Source organism: Hyla sarda, chromosome 2, assembly GCF_029499605.1.
Source record: "Hyla sarda isolate aHylSar1 chromosome 2, aHylSar1.hap1, whole genome shotgun sequence".
Classification (NCBI taxonomy): Eukaryota; Metazoa; Chordata; class Amphibia; order Anura; family Hylidae; genus Hyla; species Hyla sarda.
The window spans coordinates 218625953-218646274 of record NC_079190.1 but is presented as its reverse complement, the minus strand read 5'-3'; the positions used below and the strand labels follow the sequence as shown (position 1 = coordinate 218646274).

The 20322-nt window shown below is 41.4% G+C and overlaps 1 protein-coding gene and 1 long non-coding RNA gene across 2 annotated transcripts in view; one reads left to right on the top strand and one right to left on the bottom strand.

Moving 5' to 3' along the window:
• P2RX1 (purinergic receptor P2X 1) overlaps positions 1-6964 on the top strand; it is a 199617-nt gene extending 192653 nt beyond the window's left edge. The window contains exon 15 of the mRNA XM_056556399.1: positions 6612-6964. The gene's annotated coding sequence lies outside the window, so the exon portion shown is untranslated. The remainder of the gene's footprint in view (positions 1-6611) is intronic.
• LOC130355769 (uncharacterized) overlaps positions 1-20322 on the bottom strand; it is a 161769-nt gene that overhangs the window by 136685 nt on the left and 4762 nt on the right. The gene's annotated exons all lie outside the window — the stretch shown is intronic.

Below are 20322 nucleotides of genomic sequence, written 5' to 3'. Positions count from 1 at the left end.
ATGAAAATTTGATGAAAAATAGAAAATTTAGCATTTTTTTAAACTTTGAAGCTCTCTGCTTATTATGTTCACATAAACAATATGTTTACTTTATGTTTGCATCATAAAGTTGACATGTTTTTACTTTAGGTGTTTCACAGGAATAGCAGCAAATTGAAGGAGAAAATTCAAAATCTTCATTTTTTTACACTTGCATGTTCTTGTAGAGAATCTTTACAAGGGGTAAAGGCTGGAACTACAACTTTTTGTTGCAAAAACGCCATAAAAAACGCCAATTTTCAGTGAAAAAACACTGTGTCCAGATGTTAGCTGCAAGTCAATAGTGAACTGCAAAATGCCAGATTCACTTGCCATTTTTCAGTTTGGCGTTTTTTTAATCCTTTTGGCGTTTCTCAGCAATTTCGGGCTCAGAGGCTGGATTTTCAAATCGCCCAACAAAACCTAGCTTGGTGTTTTTTGCCCTAAAATCGTGGCGTTTTCCTCCCATAGAAGTCTATGGGAGAGCAAAAACGATAAGAAGTTTGCGTTTTTGCAGGCGGTTTTTATTCTTTTTTGGACTTTAGCAATCCCAAAAAATTATGGAGATACCTTTTTTATTAAAATTTCGTAGGGTACCATAAAACATTTTTTATAAAAAAAAAGATACAGTAGTGATGGAAAAAATTGTATCTAAAGAAATGTATCTTTTTTATTATGAAATGTTTATTCATTTTTAAACAGGGATCAATTTATGTGAGCAGGTAAAGCACAAAAAATGTAGCCGACAATAATAAAAATGCAGTGTGTGTTTTTCACTTTATTTTATTTTTTTTTTTTAAGGTACACACTGTTCCATGATGGGTGTAGTAGTACCTGTACTAATTGACAGATCGCCCGTTGCGATCCTCTTGTATAATGTATAGATGCGGTGGCTGCTCTTCTATGATCCCCTGCACTGCCGTATATATACACATATTCATATTTCCCGCAGAGAGCTGTGATTGGCCAGATGGTTCCAGCCAATCACAACTCTCTGTGAAAAATCGGAATGTGAATACATACGGCGTGCAGGGGACCATAGGAGAGCGCCGGCCGCATCCATACATTATACCGGAGGATCACAGCGTGTGTCAGGAGTGATACCCGCAGTGATCTTTCCTTAACTACAAGTACTACTACTCCCAACATGGAGCACACCTGCATTAATAGACAGATTGCAGTGGTTGTCAGAAGTTACACTCGTTGCAATCTATTAATGCAGGTAATACAGTTCCCAGCATGGAGCAGAGTGTGCTCCATGTTGGGAGTAGGAGTACCTGCAGGTAAGAACAGATCACAGCGGGTATCACTACTGACATCCGCTGTGATCGTCCTGACTATAGCAGAGATGCAGAACGGCTGTATACATCGCTTGCATCCCTGCTCTGCACTATACTCCGGGCCGGCCACTCATTCATTCATCTTTTCCTCAGAGCTGTGATTGGCTGCAACCATCCGGCCAATCACAGCTCTGGGCGGAAAATATGAATGAGTGATGTGAATAGAACATCACTCAGAGTACAGAGCAGGGGTGCGAGCGCTGTATAGAGGGGCTCCATCTCTGCTATATAATGGACGATCGCATCGGGTGTCAGACTGACACCCGGAGCGATATGTCTATAGTACAGGTACTACTACTCCCAGCATGGAACAGTGTGTTCCATGCTCGGAGTAGTAGTACTACTTTAAAAATTTGAAAATAAAGAGAAAAAAAAAGTTAAACACACACACACACACTTTACAAAAAAAAATTATTTAAATTTTGTTATAAAAAATAAATATTTAGTTAAATACATTTTTACATCCCTACTGCATCCTTTTTTATTTTTTTTTGGTACCCAACTATTTTGTAAAAAAAACACAAAAGGGGCCAAAAAAGGCAAATTCCACACAAAAGGTAAAAACGCCAGAAAAAACGCCATAAAGCAGGGGAAAACTGTGGCAGTTTTTCTAGCATTTTTTCTGGCGTTTTTATGCCACAAAAATCGCAGGGCAAAAATCTCAGCGGAGTCCTAGCCTCAAGGAGAGAAATCTTCCTAAAATTTGTAACCCAATTTCTCTCGAGTAAGGAAATACCTCATATGTGTACGTCAAGTGCTCTGTGGGTGCATTACAAGGCTAAGAAGGGAAGGAGCGACTTTGGAGAGTGAGTTTTCTGAAATGGTTTTTGGGGGCATCTCACATTTAGGAAGCCCCTATGGTGCCAAAACAGCAAAAAAACTAAACAAAAAACACATGGCATAATATTTTGGAAGCTACATCCCTCAAGGAATGTAACAAGGGGTACAGTGAGCCTTAACACCGAGCAGGTGTTTGACAACTTTTCGTTAAAGTTGGATGTGTAAATGATTTAATTTTTTTTCACTAAAATGTTAGTTTTCCCCAAAATTTTTAATTTTTACAAGGCGTAATAGGAGAAAATGCCTCCCAAAATTTGTAACCCCATCTCTTCTGAGTATGGAAATACCCCATGTGTGGACGTCAAGTGCTCTGCTGGCGCACTACAATGCTCAGAAGAGAAGGAGTCACATTTGCAAATTTTGCTGAAATGGGGGGCCATGTCGCATTTAGGAAGTCCCTTTGGTGCCAGAACAGCCCAAAAAAAAAAAAACACACATGGTATACTATTTTGGAAACTACACCCCTCAAGGCACTTAACAAGGGGTACAGTAAGCCTTAACACCCCACAGGTGTTTGATAAATGTTCATTATAGTGGGACGGGATACGGAAAATTTTTATTTTTTTACACTAAAATGCTGGGGTTACCCCAAATTTTTCATTTTCACAAGTGGCAACAGGAGAAAATGTCATCATAAATTTGTAAGTACATTTCTAAACAGCTCTGCAGGTGCACACCGGTCACGGAAGAGCAGGAGCGCAGTCAGGGGCCTTGAGCTTCTACATAGCTGCCTATGGAGCAAGAACAGCGGGACCCCCCCCCCCTCAAGGAGCATTACATGGGGTAAAGTACTAAAATGGGGTACAGTGGGATGTAAAATCATAAAGCAGGTAATGTTCCCAGAATGATGACCCAGAGCATAGCCAAAACTAAAAAATATGCCCACCCCAAACCCTATGCTCTGAATCATCATTCTGGGAATGTGATGTGTGTGGCCATCCCTAACCTGTTGCCTCAAATGCACACCCCGCTCAGGTGGAGAGAGCGCTGCGAATTTGAGACAACATAAAAAAGTCCCCGATGATAGTGACTCAGTGACCCATTTTTGGGAAAAAACACCCCCAGAGGTCTTAACATTTTTTTTATTTTTTTATGAAAAAAAAATGTCAACAATTTAGTGGTTTATGGGGTTAAAACTTGGAATTTACCCTGGACTTGGTACTGTGACGAACCGTCTTGGGGATTAGCTCTCGGATCGTCCTGGTCACTTGCCACGGGACACGTTCCTCACAATAACACCACAGACCACAGTTCCTCATACAAGTCTGGATCCTTGCCAGCTATATTTCCACAGGTTGCAGGTAAAACAAAACAAACAGGAACAAAAATAAAGCCCTAGACCGTCTGGTAACTGACTATACATGTGAGCATGCCCTGTCTATAAACTGGTGAGCTTCCCTCACCTGCCACCTGCAACCTGATTTAGCCACAATACCCACTGTCACTTGGGCCCTCACAGCTCCTGCTGTGTGTCTCCAACAAGGCCCAATGTCTCTCCCTACAGCAGCATGCTGTTTCCAAGGGAGAGCACAGATTAGACTGAGTCTCCATCTTATATACACCTCCCTTCCCTGCTGCCTCATTACTTAAAGGGGTACTCCGGTGCTTACACATCTTATCCCCTATCCAAAGGATAGGGGATAAGATGCCTGATCGCGGGAGTCCCGCCGCTGGGGACGCCCGTGATCATGCACGTGGCACCCCGTTTGTAATCAGTCCCCGGAGCGTGTTCACTCCGGATCTGATTACGGGCGACCACCGGGCCCCCGTGTGATGTCATGCTCCACCTCTCAATGCAAGCCTACGGGAGGGGATGTGATAGCTATCACGCCCCCTCCCGTAGGCTTGCATTGAGGGGCGAAGCGTGATGTCCGTATAACTGGAATCACTGCAAATCGCTGTTGTGAATTCACCGGTGATCTGCGGTGATCGACGACATGGGGGTGGGTCTCAGGACCCCCCTGGGCATTTGCACGGGGTGGCTGCTGATAGATATCAGCAGTCACCCCAGTCCGGTCCCCACCCGGCACATGGCGGTGACTGAAATTCCCACGGGCCTACAGGTACCCCCTGGGTCCTTAACCCCTTAAGGACTCAGCCCATTTTGGCCTTAAGGACTCAGACAATTTAATTTTTACGTTTTCATTTTTTCCTCCTCGCCTTCTAAAAATCATAACTCTTTTATATTTTCATCCACAGACTAGTATGAGGGCTTGTTTTTTGCGCGACCAGTTGTCCTTTGTAATGACATCACTCATTATATCATAAAATGTATGGCGCAACCAAAAAACACTATTTTTGTGGGGAAATTAAAACGAAAAACGCAATTTTGCTAATTTTGGAAGGTTTTGTTTTCACGCCGTACAATTTATGGTAAAAATGACGTGTGTTCTTTATTCTGAGGGTAAATACGATTAAAATGATACCCATTATTATATACTTTTATATTATTGTTGCGCTTAAAAAAAATCACAAACTTTTTAACCAAATTAGTACGTTTATAATCCCTTTATTTTGATGACCTATAACTTTTTTATTTTTCCGTATAAGCGGCGGTATGGGGGCTCATTTTTTGCGCCATGATCTGTACTTTTTTTTGATACCACATTTGTATATAAAAAACTTTTAATACATTTTTTATAATTTTTTTTTTAATAAAATGAATTAAAAAAGTAGGAATTTTGGACTTTTTTAATTTTTTTTCGTTCACGCCGTTCACCGTACGGGATCATTAACATTTTATTTTAATAGTTCGGACATTTACGCACGCGGCGATACCAAATATGTCTATAAAAAATGTTTTTTACGCTTTTTGGGGGTAAAATAGGAAAAAACGGACGTTTTACTTTTTTATTGGGGGAGGGGATTTTTCACTTTTTTTTTACTTTTACTTTTACATTTTTTTACATTTTTTTTTACACTTGAATAGTCCCCATAGGGGACTATTCATAGCAATACCATGATTGCTAATACTGATCTGTTCTATGTATAGGACATAGAACAGATCAGTATTATCGGTCATCTCCTGCTCTGGTCTGCTCGATCACAGACCAGAGCAGGAGACGCCGGGAGCCGCACGGAGGAAGGAGAGGGGACCTCCGTGCGGCGTTATGAATGATCGGATCCCCGCAGCAGCGCTGCGGGCGATCCGATCGTTCATTTTAATCGCGAACTGCCGCAGATGCCGGGATCTGTATTGATCCCGGCACCTGAGGGGTTAATGGCGGACGCCCGCGAGATCGCGGGCGTCGGCCATTGCCAGCGGGTCCCTGGCTGCGATTAGCAGCCGGGATCAGCCGCGCATGACACGGGCATCGCTCCGATGCCCGCGGTTATGCTTAGGACGTAAATGTACGTCCTGGTGCGTTAAGTACCACCTCACCAGGACGTACATTTACGTCCTGCGTCCTTAAGGGGTTAAGTACCAGGGCGTACCTATACGCCCTGGGTCCCTAAGTGGTTAAAGACTATGGATACTTTTGCACTGAATTTTGTTGTCAGGTTGATTTGTTTCCTTAATGGATAATGAAATTTTTATAGTAGTAACTGATCCAGACTGCAGACAGTATTCATAGCTTATTGTCATTCTGAGTAATATAAGACAATGGTATTTGCTGAATTGTTAGAAAATGCTGCACTTTATGATATCTACCACTAGAGGGTGCAAAAGCACTTGTAAATAGGAATACACTACACTAAAGATGAAAAAAAAAATTATAATGTACAAGATTTGACTTTAAAGTCGTAGTATAGTAAAAATCATCTTCATCCTGTTGTGCCCAGGCTGCAAAAAAACAAAACAAATATTAACTCATCTTCCTCCATTCCCCCATTGCGCCGCTATAGCTGTTCGGTCCTCCGGTCCGGTCTACTTCCTTCTTCCGTGTGCATGGATCCCCAGTGTCTGACAGTAACTGTTATTGAAGCTATTCCCGAGGACACATATAATAGATACCAAATATTTATTGATAGAGAGTCTTTTTGGATTTTTAATATAAATTCATTATGGCCATATGGATTAAATGAACAGACTGAAAAAACGACTTTTTAATACATTTTTAATTTTATTACTATTTTTTCCTTTTGGGATATCCTTGCCTAATGCTGTGATGTATGTGTATGTATGTGTGTGTGTATATATATCTATTTGTGCATTTTTTGCACGTTTCTTTGTATATACATGTATATATGTATGTATGTATATGTCTATATGTTTTTTTATATGTATATCATATATATATATATATTTTATTATTTAATTTTTTTTTGTATAAATTGTGTATATTTTATACCTTGCAATGTATTTATTAATGTATAGGGATATATATGGGTCGGATTTTTTTCTCATAAATGAGCACTTTTTTCTCTTTTTTCTCCTTTTTTGTCTTTACCTTTTTTTCATGTTTTACAAAGGATCAATATGTCACGTGATTGTGACGCCATTATCACATCCTGTATAAATTTCAGCCAAAACCTTGTTAGATCATGCCTGATGAAAAAAGCTGAGTGTTTTCAAACACGTTGCATCTATTTCAAATAAAGGAATTTACCTCTCTATTTCGGATTCGTCCCACTTGATGACAGCATGACCTCAGCTTCCACTTTCTCTTCCCTCCTTCCTGCATATTATCACGTCCGCTAGCCGGCGTGAGAAGCCGCTGCAGTCTCATTGTACTTACACCTTTGTGAGCGTTGTGCCTTTCCAGCACAACCCAACCAGGTGAGTGAGTTTTCATTATTTGCACTCCCTCACCGCTCAGCCTGCATTGATTCCACACAGGGAGCGTTCCGTTGTTCTTTTTGTGTGCATGGATTGTCACACTGCAGTCAGCGTATCGCTGGCCACATCAATGTCCCGCCTCAGCCGGTGAAAGGCTGAGCACAGTGTCATGTAAGGAGCCTTCTTCCTGCTGCCCGGGTTCCTTACCTGACACTACGCTCAGCCTATCACTGGGCAAGGCGGGACATCGCTGCGGCCAGCAATATGCTGACTGCAGTGTGACAATCCGTGCACACGGAAGTAGAAAGGAGACCGGACTGGAGGACCGAACAGCTATAGCGGCGCAACGGGGGAATGGGTGAATTAATGTTTGTTTTTTTGCAGCCCGAGCACAATGGAATGAAGATAATTTTCACTATAATTTAATTTACCCATGCATTTAACCTGCAATGTATTGTAAGATGCAGTGTTTAGAGAAAATCTGTTAAAATAGAAATGTGTTAGGGCTACACAGACAGCTGAGCAACAAGCCTAATCCAAGTTTTGCAACCAAAATAATTTGTGTGATTTGTCTGTGACATGCAGTTGCTTGACTTTATGACAGTTGTGATATGGCCTTTAACAAAATAGCCAAGTTGCATAGAAGTCACTAGCAAATATACAACCTGCAACCAAAAATCTAAGTGGATTTTTAGAAACGGTCGTGTCACAGTCACACTATGTCGCATGCAACACCGTTCAATAACATAACATGTGATGTTGAGTGATCTCAGAGTCGTGTGAACAAAGTCACGGCTGTCCTCAGTTTTTGTGTGGTATTACAGCTCAGTTCCAATAAGGCTGCTCTTACATTGTGTAGAGTGTAGAAGATAAGAAGTAGCATCTGCTCTTATATTAGTAGCATCTGCTCTTATATATTATAAACACTAGTTTTAGCTTAAAAGCTGCTGCAAAAACTGCAACAAAACTGCACACTGTCATTTTCAAAAATGTTGACATGTTATTTAGACATGTCAAAAGTTTAGATCACAGCAGGTCTCAGTCCTCACTACCCAGCTGCCACTCAATCCAGACTCCTTGTATATAGACTAGAATGCAGGGAATGAGTCAGTTGATTACGTTAAACCAAAAAGTCTCCTTGTAGATTAGTCCCAATTCATAAATTTACAAGCTGAATAACAGGAAGGGAACAACCTAGACATACCAATTCCTCGTTAGTATAGGAGTAAGTATCCCTGCCTACCTTTAAGTCTTATTTCAGAAAACTTAAAGTATTTAACCCTTACAGTACTTATCAGCTGCTATATGCTCCAGAGAAAGTTATGCCATTCCTTCAAGTCAGACCACAGTGCTCTATGTTAACACTTCTGTAAGTGTCAGGAACTATCCAGAGTAGGAGAGATTTGTTATGGGGATTTGCTCCTACTTTGGACAGTTCCTGACATGGACAGAGAGCACTATGGTCACACTAGAAAGAACTACACAACTTTCTTTGTAGTATACAGCAGCTGATAAATACTAGAGGGATTAAGATTTTTTAAATAGAAGTCTTTTACAAATATGTCTAACTTTTTGCCACCAGTTGATTTGAAAACATTTGTTACCCCTTTAAAGGTAATGGAAAAAATGGAAAAGCATTTTTTTAAATCAACTGGTGCCAGAAAGTTAAATAGATTTGTAAATTACTTCTATTTAAAAAATCTTAATCCTTCTAGTATCTACAACCATCAAGCAACTCACTTAAAGTTAATTTGCCTCTCATCCGGAATCACTTCAGCACCCAGAGTCTTCAACAAAATAGTGGTTGTTCTGAAAGTGGCTCTGCAGTGGCTCTCACCCTAACAGCAGCCGGAAAGAGAAATCTTAGTTGGTGGCTAGTAAATAACAGGGCATGTCTCTAACAATTCTAATTCCTCAAGTCCTCACAATAGACACCTCCAATTATGGCTGGGGTGCACATGTAGGGAATCTCTTGGTACAGATCATCTGGTCTCCAGCAGAGTGAGTACTCTTTTCCAATCTCATAGAACTAATTGCAGTCATGTTAGCTCTATGTCATTTTAATCCACTTAGACATTTGTTCAGTATTTTATGCAAACCAACAAGGAGGAACCAAGTCTCTATCACTTCAGACAAATAATGTCTCGGGCAAATTTCTGCATTGCATATGAAGGGATCGCAGAATACCAGAATCAATTGGCTGAACCGAACTGTCTCTTACCAGGGGAGTGAAAACTGAACCCCAAGTCTTTGCCTGGCCAACAGAGAAGTGAGGTCCTTCGGTATTGGATGCCATGGCCACTCCCTACAAGACAAAGCTCCCCCCTATTCTCCGGCCTTTTGAGGGAGGACAAGCCAGTGACGATACGTTGGAAAAGCATCTTAGTCTTTGTATTTCAACTGATACCACAGGTTCTAAAGAAGAACAGAGATGAAGGGACCATGACTATTGCAGTCTTGCCACATTGGCCCCGCCAAGCTTGGTATCTACTCGCATTAACTCTTTCAAGCAGTCAATTTCTCAAGCTCCCTCTACGGGAAGACCTATTGGTCCAACCTATCATCTTAACCTAGCCAAATTACATCTTACAGCTTGGAACATGAACACTCATTTCTGAAAGATAGAGGCCTATTGGATTAGGTGATAGTGACCTTGTTAGTCTCCCGAAAGCCAAGCATTATTCTAAAGTTTATTCTACCATCTATTTCAGAGCATGGAGTCTTTTTTCTTCATGGTGCTCAAGCAACAGCTGAGCTGTGGAGGAAATGTCCTTGTTACTTTAAATTACTTGAAACCTTGTTCCATGAGCCAATTACCTCCTGGGAATTATTCATCATCTTGACAAATATCTTCATATGAGCCTTTGTCTTCAACATTCCTGAAACAAACCCTGATCCAGGGCCGGACTGGGGATAAAAACCAGCCCTGGAAATAACTGCATACCAGCCCCACTTGTCAACTGGCACAGCCACAATGTAAATGACAGAAGCCTAGTAAATCAAAAACCAAGCTTTTACTACACCCCTTAGGAACGGACCCATTTTTTGTACTCCGGTGGGAAAATTATTTTTATTATTATTATAATTTTTTTCAAATCAACAGGCTCCCTCCAGAAAGTTAAAAAAATTAGTAAATTACTTCTATAAAAAAATCTTAATCCTTCCAGTACTTATCAGCTGCTGTATGCTCCACAGGAAGTTGTATAGGTATTTCCAGTCTGACCACAGTGCTCTCTGCTGACACCTCTGTCCATGTCAGGAACTGTCCGGAGCAGGAGAAGTTTGCTATGGGAACTACACAACTTCCTCTGTAGCATACAGCAGCTGATAAGTACTAGAAGGATTAAGATTTTTAAATAGAAGTATATATATTTGAAAAAAAAGATATATATTTTCCACCGGAGTAACCCTTTAATGACCAGGCACTTTTTTTTTTTATAATTTGATATGTGTCTCCTTAAATGATAATAACTTTAGAACACTTCTTCTGAGCGGAGCTTTTTCTGAGATTGTTTTTCGTGACATATTGTACTTTATATAAGTGGTGCAGCATTTTTTGTGAAAAACTCCAAAATATTGCGAAATATGACCCAAACGGGTAGACAGTAGGTAATGCCCCAGTAGGTAGTGCCCCAAGGTAGTAGTCCTCCCAGGTAGATAATGTGCCCAGTAGATAGTGCCCCCCAAGTAGATAATGCTCTTAGTAGGTAGGTCCCTCAATAGGTAGTTCCCTAGGTATGCAATGCCCCAAGTAGAAAGAGTCCCTAGGTAGATCATGCCTCCAGATAGATCAGTTCCCGGCATGCCTGTACAGCCAAAGTCATGCTGGGAGTTGTAGTTTTACAACAGCTGGAGGCCCCCTGGCCGGGAAACACTGAGATCTAACATAGATATAGATAGATAGATATGAGAGATAGAAAGATAGATAGATATGAGATAGATATGAGATAGATAGGTAGATAGATAGAAATGATATAGATAGATAGATATGAGATAGATATGAGATAGATAGATAGATATGAGATAAATAGATCAGTGTTTCCCAACCAAGGAGCCTCCAACTGTTACAAAACAATAATTCTCAGCATGCCCGGACAACCAAAGGCATGCTGGGAGTTGTAGTTTTACAACAGCTGGAGGCCACCTGGTCGGGAAACACTGAGATATAACATAGATATAGATAGATGGACATTAGAGAGATATAAGCTATAAAGGAGAGATAGATAGATAGATAGATATGAGATAGATAGATGTGAGAGAGATAGAAAGAGATAGGAGATAGAGAGAAAGATCAGTGTTTCTCAACCAAGGTGCCTCCAGCTGTTGCAAAATTACAGCTCCCAGCATGCATGGATGGCCAAATGCATGCTGGGAGTTGTAGTTTTGCAACAGCTGGGGGCACCCTGTTCAGGAAACATTGAGAAATCCCCCACTGACCCCTAAACAGCAATTTGTGTTCTCCCCTCTTTCCTACCAGAAAGTTACCTTATTGATGGGTGGCCTCAGCGTGGGCGGGTGTGGGAATCCTCGGTGGAGCAGGAAGCAAAGCATGGCCCTGCTCCTATTGGACTGCAGCCTGCACGCAGAGGAGTGTGGGGGGGGGGGAAGGGGAGGAGCATCCCTCTGCTCTCCTCCCATAGAGTCAGTGCGGCCGCAGCCCTGGCCCCTGCACTGACATTAAAGGGCTGCAGGCTGAATATTTTAAAAGAAAATGGTGCTACAGCAGTGGGGCCCCTCTCAGGCTGGAGGTCCCACCATCAGTCCAGCCCTTCTGTGCTACGCCCGCTGCAGGGGGGTACAGCAGGGCCCGGTGCCCTTACTGGAGTACTGGCTGTACCCCCCTGATGGCGGCCCTGCGGCCCCACATCATACATTACATACATACATCCTACATACACACGCAATAATACATACACACAATACATATACACACACATTAAACCTACATATATACATCTAGCTTATACACATCTATCATTTATTACATACATAAAACACACATCATACATACAAACATCATACATACACACATTATACATACAATCATCAAACATACACACAAATCATACAAACACATCATACATTAACACCTGGCCTCCTCACCTGCATCCACCCATGCCACTGCAGCACGGCCCGTGCAGCCCAGGAGGGCGGGGGAATCGGAGGGTGAAATGGTTAGGGGCCCCGTCAGCGCCAGTCACCCGGCCAGCCCCACACTCACTAACTGCTGTGCCCCCACGCCGCTCTGTGAGTAAGGGATTACGGCACAGCATACAGCACCCCAGCCTGGCAAGTGATTTTCTGCCCTCCTCGGTGCTGGGCCTACGTAGTGACGCCGGCCCTGTCATTACGCGGCCGCTGTATCTGTAAAGAAGCCGCACTGCTTGTCATCTGATGGAGGGGCCTCTGGCCGGCAGCCAGAGGTGTGTAAGCGAGCAAGGTCAGCGCAATGGATCAGAGGCAGAGCAGCTTTAGCCTTGGCCTCTGGCTCCTACACAGGCCCAATATTACTTACACAACCCTGCCGGCCCATGGGGGAGGAGCGGCCTACTGGGATTTTTCCCGGTAGGCCAGTCCGGCCCTGCCCTGATCTATCAAACTGTGACACAAAACTGGTGAGATTTTGCCCATAACAACCAATCACAGCTCAGCTTTTCTATGCTAATGTACTCTGCTAAAGTGAAAGCTGAGCTGTGGTTGCTTGATGGGAAAGAACTCTCCAGTTTTTCTCTCACATATTAATAAATCAGGGCCTTTGGGGAGGGGGGGGGGGGATTTATCAAAACCTGTGTAGAGGAAGAATGGTGCAGTTTCAACCCTTTCAATTTTGCACCTAAAAAACCATATGATGGCTTATTTTTTGTGCCCCCAATTCTACTTTGCAGTGACATTAGTCATTTTACCTAAAAATCTACAGTGAAATGGAACAAAAATCATTGTGCGACGAAATTTAAGAAAAAACGCCATTTTGTAATTTTTGGGGGCTTCCGTTTCTATGCAGTACATTTTTCAGTAAAAATGACACTTGCTCTTTATTCTGTAGGTCCATATGATTAAAGTGATACCCGTCTTATATCGGTTTGATTTTGTCGTACTTCTGGAAAAAAAATCATAACTACATGCACGGAAATGTATACGTTTAAAATTGTCATCTTCTGACACCTATAACTTTTTTATTTTTCCGCGTATGGGGCGGTATGAGGGCTTATTTTTTGTGCCGTGATCTGATGTTTTTAGCGGTACCATATTTGTATTGATCTGACTTTTTGATCGCTTTTTATTAATTTTTTCATGATATAAAAAGCAACCAAAAATACGTTATTTTGGACTTTAGAATTTTTTTTGCGCGTACGTCATTGACCGTGCGGTTTAATTAATGATATATTTTTATAGTTCGGACATGTACGCACGCGGCGATACCACATGTGTATATTTATTTTTATTTACATGTTTTTTTATGGGAAAAGGGGGGTGATTTGAACTTTTATTAAGGAAAGGGTTAAATCACATTTATTAACTTTTTTTTACACTTTTTTTTTGCTGTGTTATAGCTCCCATAGGGACCTATAACACTGCACACACTGATTGCCAGCACTGTTCACTGCAAAGCCATAGCTTTGCAGTGATCAGTGTTATCGGCGTTCGATTGCTCAAGCCTGCATCTCAGGCTTGGAGCAATCAATCGCCGAAGGGACACGCCGGAGGCAGGTAAGAGGACCTCCACTCGTGTCCCAGCTGATCGGGACACCGCATTTTCACTGCGGTGGTCCCGATCAGCCCCACTGAGCAGCCGCGCAGCTTTCACTTTCGTTTTAGGGTTAGCCGCACTATTAGCCCCGGGTCCCGGCTTCAGATACATGCTGGGACCGACCCGATATGATGCGGGGTCAACGTGTGACCCCGCGTTATATCGCGGGAGCCGGCCAAGGACGTAAATATACGTCCTTGGTCTTTAAGGGGTTAAAGAGGCCTGTCAAAATGTAAGAAGCAATCTGATTGGTCGCCATGGGCAACTGCACCACTCTTCCTCTACACAAGTTTTTATAAATCTCCCCCATTGTTCTTTGGTGCCATCAAGTGTGTGTAGATGCATTCTGGAGATCAGGGGCACATAACCCAGTTTATGGTGACCTAGGCACTATATATGCAGCTGAAGCATGAACTGCAAAACAGCATTGATGCAGACTAGTTTATAACTGAGCTATCTTTACAAATCTTTTTAGTAACAAACCTTTTATCCTAATGTGTCGGCTAGTATTTATGCTAAATATTTAAAAGAAATGTATCTTCTTAACAAATATACATTACAAGGTTATTAAAGGTCTACTTCTATAACATATGAATATATTCTGAAAGAGTTCCTAGAAAAGTATGTGCAGAGAATTAAATTACAGATATGATGAATTGAGAAGCAATTCACATTAAGGTTTTGATTTACCATTAAGTGAGGTTATATCATTACTTTATAGTAGGACAAAAGCATTTATTGATCCTCAAAACAAGGTTGTGCAGACATCTAACATTACAGAATGATCACGTGAGATAAAAAGCTTTACCAGACAAAGATTTAATACCATCAGCATCTCACTGGACATTGTTTGGTCCACATAGAATTTGTGCAAGAGTAGGTTCTACACATGGATAAATTATAACATTAAAAACACCTGTTTTTACTGCGCCAGGCAAAATAGCTCTGACCCCTTCAGTTGTAGACTTCCAGGACCAGTTCTGCCTATAGGCAAAATAGGCAGCCACCTAGAGCGCCCTCTTAATGGGGGTGCTCCTCTGCAAGAAAGTTAGCAACCAGCCAGCATCTGAAGCACCTGACGCTCATTCGAAGCACCCGCCCAGTAAGAAACGCAGTCGCGTGAGAAGGGGGTTTGTTACAATGTCTCACCCCAGTAGTAGGTGATTACACAAGGAGTGTTTGTTACAATGTGTGACACCCCAGTCGAAAAGTGATTACCCGAGGGGGAGATTTGTTACAGTGTGTCACCCCAGTAGTAATGGGGTGTATCAAAGGGCAGAGCCAATGGGCGAGGTCAAGAGGCGGCAAAATTAGCTTTTGTCTAGGGTGGTAAGAATCATTGTAGTAGCCCTGTAGACTTCACAAAGCCTTGGAAGATGTCCTGTACTATCTGGCAACAATATATTAGCAGCTGATCCTTTAGACCATGTTCACACTACAGAATTTCCAACTGGAATTCCACTTTTTAAATTCTGTTGGAAATTCAGCTCCCTGAGGCTAAATGGGTGAATGGGTTTTCCATTAACCCTTTCACACTGAGGAATTTTCTGGGCAGAATTTTCTGGTCCGAAAATTCTGATCTAAAAAATCTGACAGAACATCCAACTTGCTCAAATTGGTATGGCAATGTCCAGGTGGCCCTAGCTCAGACTGAGGCTGGGTTCATACTACTTTTTCCAACTACAGTTCCCGCATACGTTTTCAATCAAAAACCGTATGGGAAAAAAACGGATGGAACAGTATGGGAAAAAGTAAACCGTATGCGTTTTTAAACAGTATACTGTTTTTAAAAGTGCATACTGTTCCGTCCGTTTTTATAGAAAAAAAAACATACGTTTTTGAAAATTTTGTCCATTTTTAATGGGAGGGGTCTTGGGTGGGGACTTTAGGATTCAAATGCGCATGTGCAAAGTAAAAACATATACGTTTTCCCCGTATGGAACCGTATACATGTGCGTTTCCCATTGACGTCCATGTTAAAAAAAAATATGCGGTTGCAGTACGGTTTTTAAACCGGAGTCAAAACAGCTGCTATTACTGCAGCACCATCCATGGCATTATATCCTGTACTAGCCTGATATATGCCCTTTTGACAGTTGTCATGAATCTGTTGTGCTGGGTCTCTTCATGCAATCACTGTAGGCTGTTCTGTAACCCCCTCCTCCCTGTTTCATGCTGCAGTCAGATAGGGCAGGAGTGAGCACAGTGGAGTGCTAGCGCCACCCTCACTTACTGGACTTTGTCTATGCCTGTGCTTCAACTTGGAAAAAGATTATGCTGCAGCCAGACAGGATTATGTTTCAGATGGTATGGGGACCACTAGTGGTGTTTTTTTTTTATAAGCCATAATTTCTAGCAAACATTCTAATCAATGAAGAGTTTTTATATCCCTCTCCAAGAGGCATGCACACAAGGGCAAATGTGGCCCTATTCTTCTGCAGCTGATATGACAGGAGGAGCTGTCACCAAACTTTGCACAGCTCTGTGTAATGCAAAGCCGTCACCACAGGAACACATGTTGCTGCTACCTTTGGACCTGGAAGGAGCAAGCTGCACTGAAGTTCTGGGCTGGATCATGACAACTACCATATATACACAGATGTTTCACCTTCAATATTGAGATCCTTTCACCTTCTTGTCACCTGCACCTGAAAAACAACCTCAGTATCTGCTCTTCTCTTAACTCCTTAAGGACACATGACGTACCGCTACGTCATGTGTCCCAGTCCTGCGATATAACGCGGGGTTACACGGTAACCCCGCATCATATCGCGGCGGGCCCGGCGTCATAGTGAAGCCGGGACCCGCCGCTAATAGCGTGCGGCACCAATCGCGGTGCCGCGCGCTATTAACCCTTTAGCCGCGTAGCTAAAAACAAAAGTGAAAGTGCCCGGTTAGCTCAGGGAGCTGTTCGGGATCGCCGCGGTATCCCGAACAGCTGTACTACAGGAGGAAGGTCTCTTACCTTCCTTACTGCAGTCTGATCGCTGATTGAATGCTTCAAGCCTGAGATCCAGGCTTGAGCAATCAATCACCGATTTCACTGATTGTTGCCATGCAATGGCAAGGCAGCAGTCTGTGAATGAAATCAGCCATTGCAAGCTGATAGGTCTCTATGGCACCTATCAGCTTGCAAAAAAAAAAGAAGTGTAAAAAAAAAAAAGTTAACCTTTTCAGGTATTCCCTTCTGAATTAAAAGTTTGAATCACCCGGCATTTCCTAGTAACAAAATAAAACAGTGTAAATAAAAATAAAAATACACATATGTGGTATCAACGCATGCGGAAATGTCCGAGTTATAAAAATATACCGCTTTTTAAACCGCACGTTCAATAGCGTATGCGCAAAAAAATTCCAAAGTCCAAAATATTGCATTTTTTATCACTTTTTATACCACAAAAAAGTGAATAAAAAGTGATCGAAAAGTCTGATCAGAACAAAAATGGTACCGCTAAAAACTTCAGATCATGGTGCAAAAAATCCATCATAGCGCCCTGAACACAGAAAAATAAAAAAGTTATAGGGGTCAGAAGATGACCATTTTAAACGTATACATTTTCCTGCATGTATTCATGATTTTTTTCTGAAGTGACACAAAATTAAACCTATACAAGTAGGGTATCATTTTAACCGTATGGACCTACAGAATAAAGATAAGGTGTCATTTTTGCAGAATGTACTGCGTAAAAACAGAAGCCCCCAAAACTTACAAAATTGTGTTTTTTCATCAATTTTGTCGCACATTGATTTTTTTTCCCGTTTCACCGTAGATTTTTGGGTAAAATGACTAATGTCATTACAAAGTAGAATTGGTGATGCAAAAAATAAGTCATCATATAGAATTTTAGGTGAAAATTTTAAAGAGTTATGATTTTTTAAAGTTAAGGAGGAAAAATTGGAAATTGAAAAACGGAAAAGCCCCGGTCCTTAAGGGGCTAAATATTGCTCATTATTTTTTACTGATAGGCCTTTTATTCTCTATACCCTCCCCTCTTCAGTCCATCCTAAATGCAGCCTGCAGACTATTCTTCCTCTCGCGCCCTCATACTGGTGCCACCCCCTTATGCCAGTCACTACACTGTTTACTTATTCTGTTCAGAAAACAATATAAACTCCTAACTCTTAGCCAGAAATCTTGCCACAGTGCTGCACCAACCTATATCTCTTCCCCCATCTCTGTCTAGCATCCTACACGTGCTCTCCGTACTGCAAATTATTTAAAACTAACATCTTCTCTCACTCCCATCTCCAAGACTTTGCGCATGCTGCACCAGTTCATTGAAATACAACATCTCGAACCATCAGACTTATATCTAATACCCATGATTTTAAACATTTCCTAAAATCACATCTTTGCAGTCTGGCATGCAAAATGTCCTACATGGTCTCTCCTATAACCACTATGGGGGACATTTATGTAACATTGCTTTTGTAGTCTATTTTTCAGTAATTTTTTCAACTACTGTTTTGCTTACGTGCGACAAATGTATTGTTCTGTTACATGGCCTTAATAAATTTGTTGCACGTAAGCAAAAGCGTGAAAATACCTCCACGTAAGCAAAAGCTGTGAGGTAAGCGCCGGAGATTGCTCTGCTGTTCTTGGGCTCAAAATCATCCAGCATTACCTAACCCAATGTGATGGCACAAGTAGGTGGTAAGAGGAGGTCCAAATCAAAACACATTTCCCAGCCTAGTGCCGCGGAAGAAATATTACAAAGTATGTCGCCATTACCACAACACAACCTGTAGGAGACTCTATTCCACCAAACTCACCCAATAAATTTGGCAAAGATATTTTGAGTTTTAAGTGATTAAAAAAGGTTCTCATATGCGTTTTTTTTGTCATTATTCTTTTTATTTTTTAAATAGAAGTTTAAAATACGTTTTGACAAGCAAAGATTGTAATTAGCTTGAGTAGAAGAGGTTGATTATGGCAACCAGTGTCAAAAGCAAAAAGCAAAAAAAAAATAATTCACAGACAGTGCACAAAAGTAAAAAGTTAAAAATAATGTAGTTATAACACACTTTCATAAAAAAAAAATAAAAAAAATGAATACCATTTATAAAAGAGGACAATTCATTTTAGAGGATGTAAGGCATTTTAGTAAGCCAGGAATGTGCTGGAGTAAATTTAAGCAAAGTTTTCCCTCTATTGGTACTTTTTAGAGACAGTCGCATTTTATAAATCTCTTACTACTGCAAGTCAATTTCTAAAACTTGCTTACATAAGCCAAAATCAATTTTTTTGCTTTTCTCGCTCTTAGGTATGATTGTCACACAGAAAATTGCGTAGTCACAGTTGCGACTTTTTTGCGACAATTATATGAAAGAAAAAACGGGTAAATGTTTTTATAAATGCCCCCCTATGTTCTCCCTACTCTCACTCAGGAGTGACCCTTTATACTCCACTATAGACATTCAAAAATTAATTGGTGACTGGTTCATCCATCTTTATGTGATCTACCCTATTTATAAAACATGGTTGGATCATTGTATATAAAAACCACATCCTGCAATTAATCTAAACTCCATTCACATAGATTGTAAACTCACAGACTGTAAGCTCTTGTATGCAGGGTCTCCTCTCCTTCTGTTGGCATAATTTGTGTGTAAATTAGTAATATTTGATTATTGTCTGTACCTGTACCCTCAGAGTTGAAGTGCTGCAGAATATGCTGGCGCTATATAAATATTAAATATAAATAAACATGCAAAACTACATAGCTATTAACAGTAATTTAGCCAAATGCACAATTTTTCTGCAAAAACAAATGCCAACATGGTTTTTGGTTGCATCATTTATACAGCACAGGTTTGTCTATGTCACTGCTGGTCAATTTACCTACCAAAAATCAATAACCCTAAGATTAATTGGTGGCTATACATTACCACATAATACACATAAAAAGAAGCATTAGGCTAGGTTTCCACACAGGTTTTTTTTCTGGCGTTTTTTGGAAAACTGCCACTGCAGTTTTTGAGCCAAAGTCAGAAGTGGATCCATAAGGCTAAGTTTCCACTTGTTTTTTTTCTGGCAGTTTTTGGAAAACTGTCACTGCAGTTTTTGAGCAAAAGCCAGAAGTGTATTCAAAAGGAATAGGACATATAAAGGAAGGACTTAAACTTCTCCTCCCTTATGGATCCACTTCTGACTTTGGCTCAAAAACTGCTGTGGAAACTTAGCCTAAGGGAGGAGAAGTGTAAGTCCTTCCTTTATATGTCCTGTCCCTTTTGAATACACTTCTGACTTTGGCTCAAAAACTGCAGTGGCAAATTTTCCATAAACAACCAGGAGAAAAACTGTGTGGAAACCTAGCCTTAGTGAGCAGTAGGTAAGGTGCCCTTCTTCTTGACTGCACATGCTTACCACATTTGGCCCAGAGAAAGGATAAAAATCAATGGAAAACTAACATATTGTAACACTCACGTTTCAGAAGACAGGAACTTCGGTGGATGTGGATCCGCTGGACCTGTGTGGCAGATGGTTCGGACCATACCAGGGAGCGGAATCTAAGGTGCGGCTGGTTTTCACCAGAGCCCGCCGCAAAGCAGGATGGACTTGCTGCGGCAGGCGGCACCCAGGTCGCTACCACTGGCACGGCTCGACCACACAGGCGGCTGATGAGATGCGAGGCACAGGAGGGATAAGGCAGCTC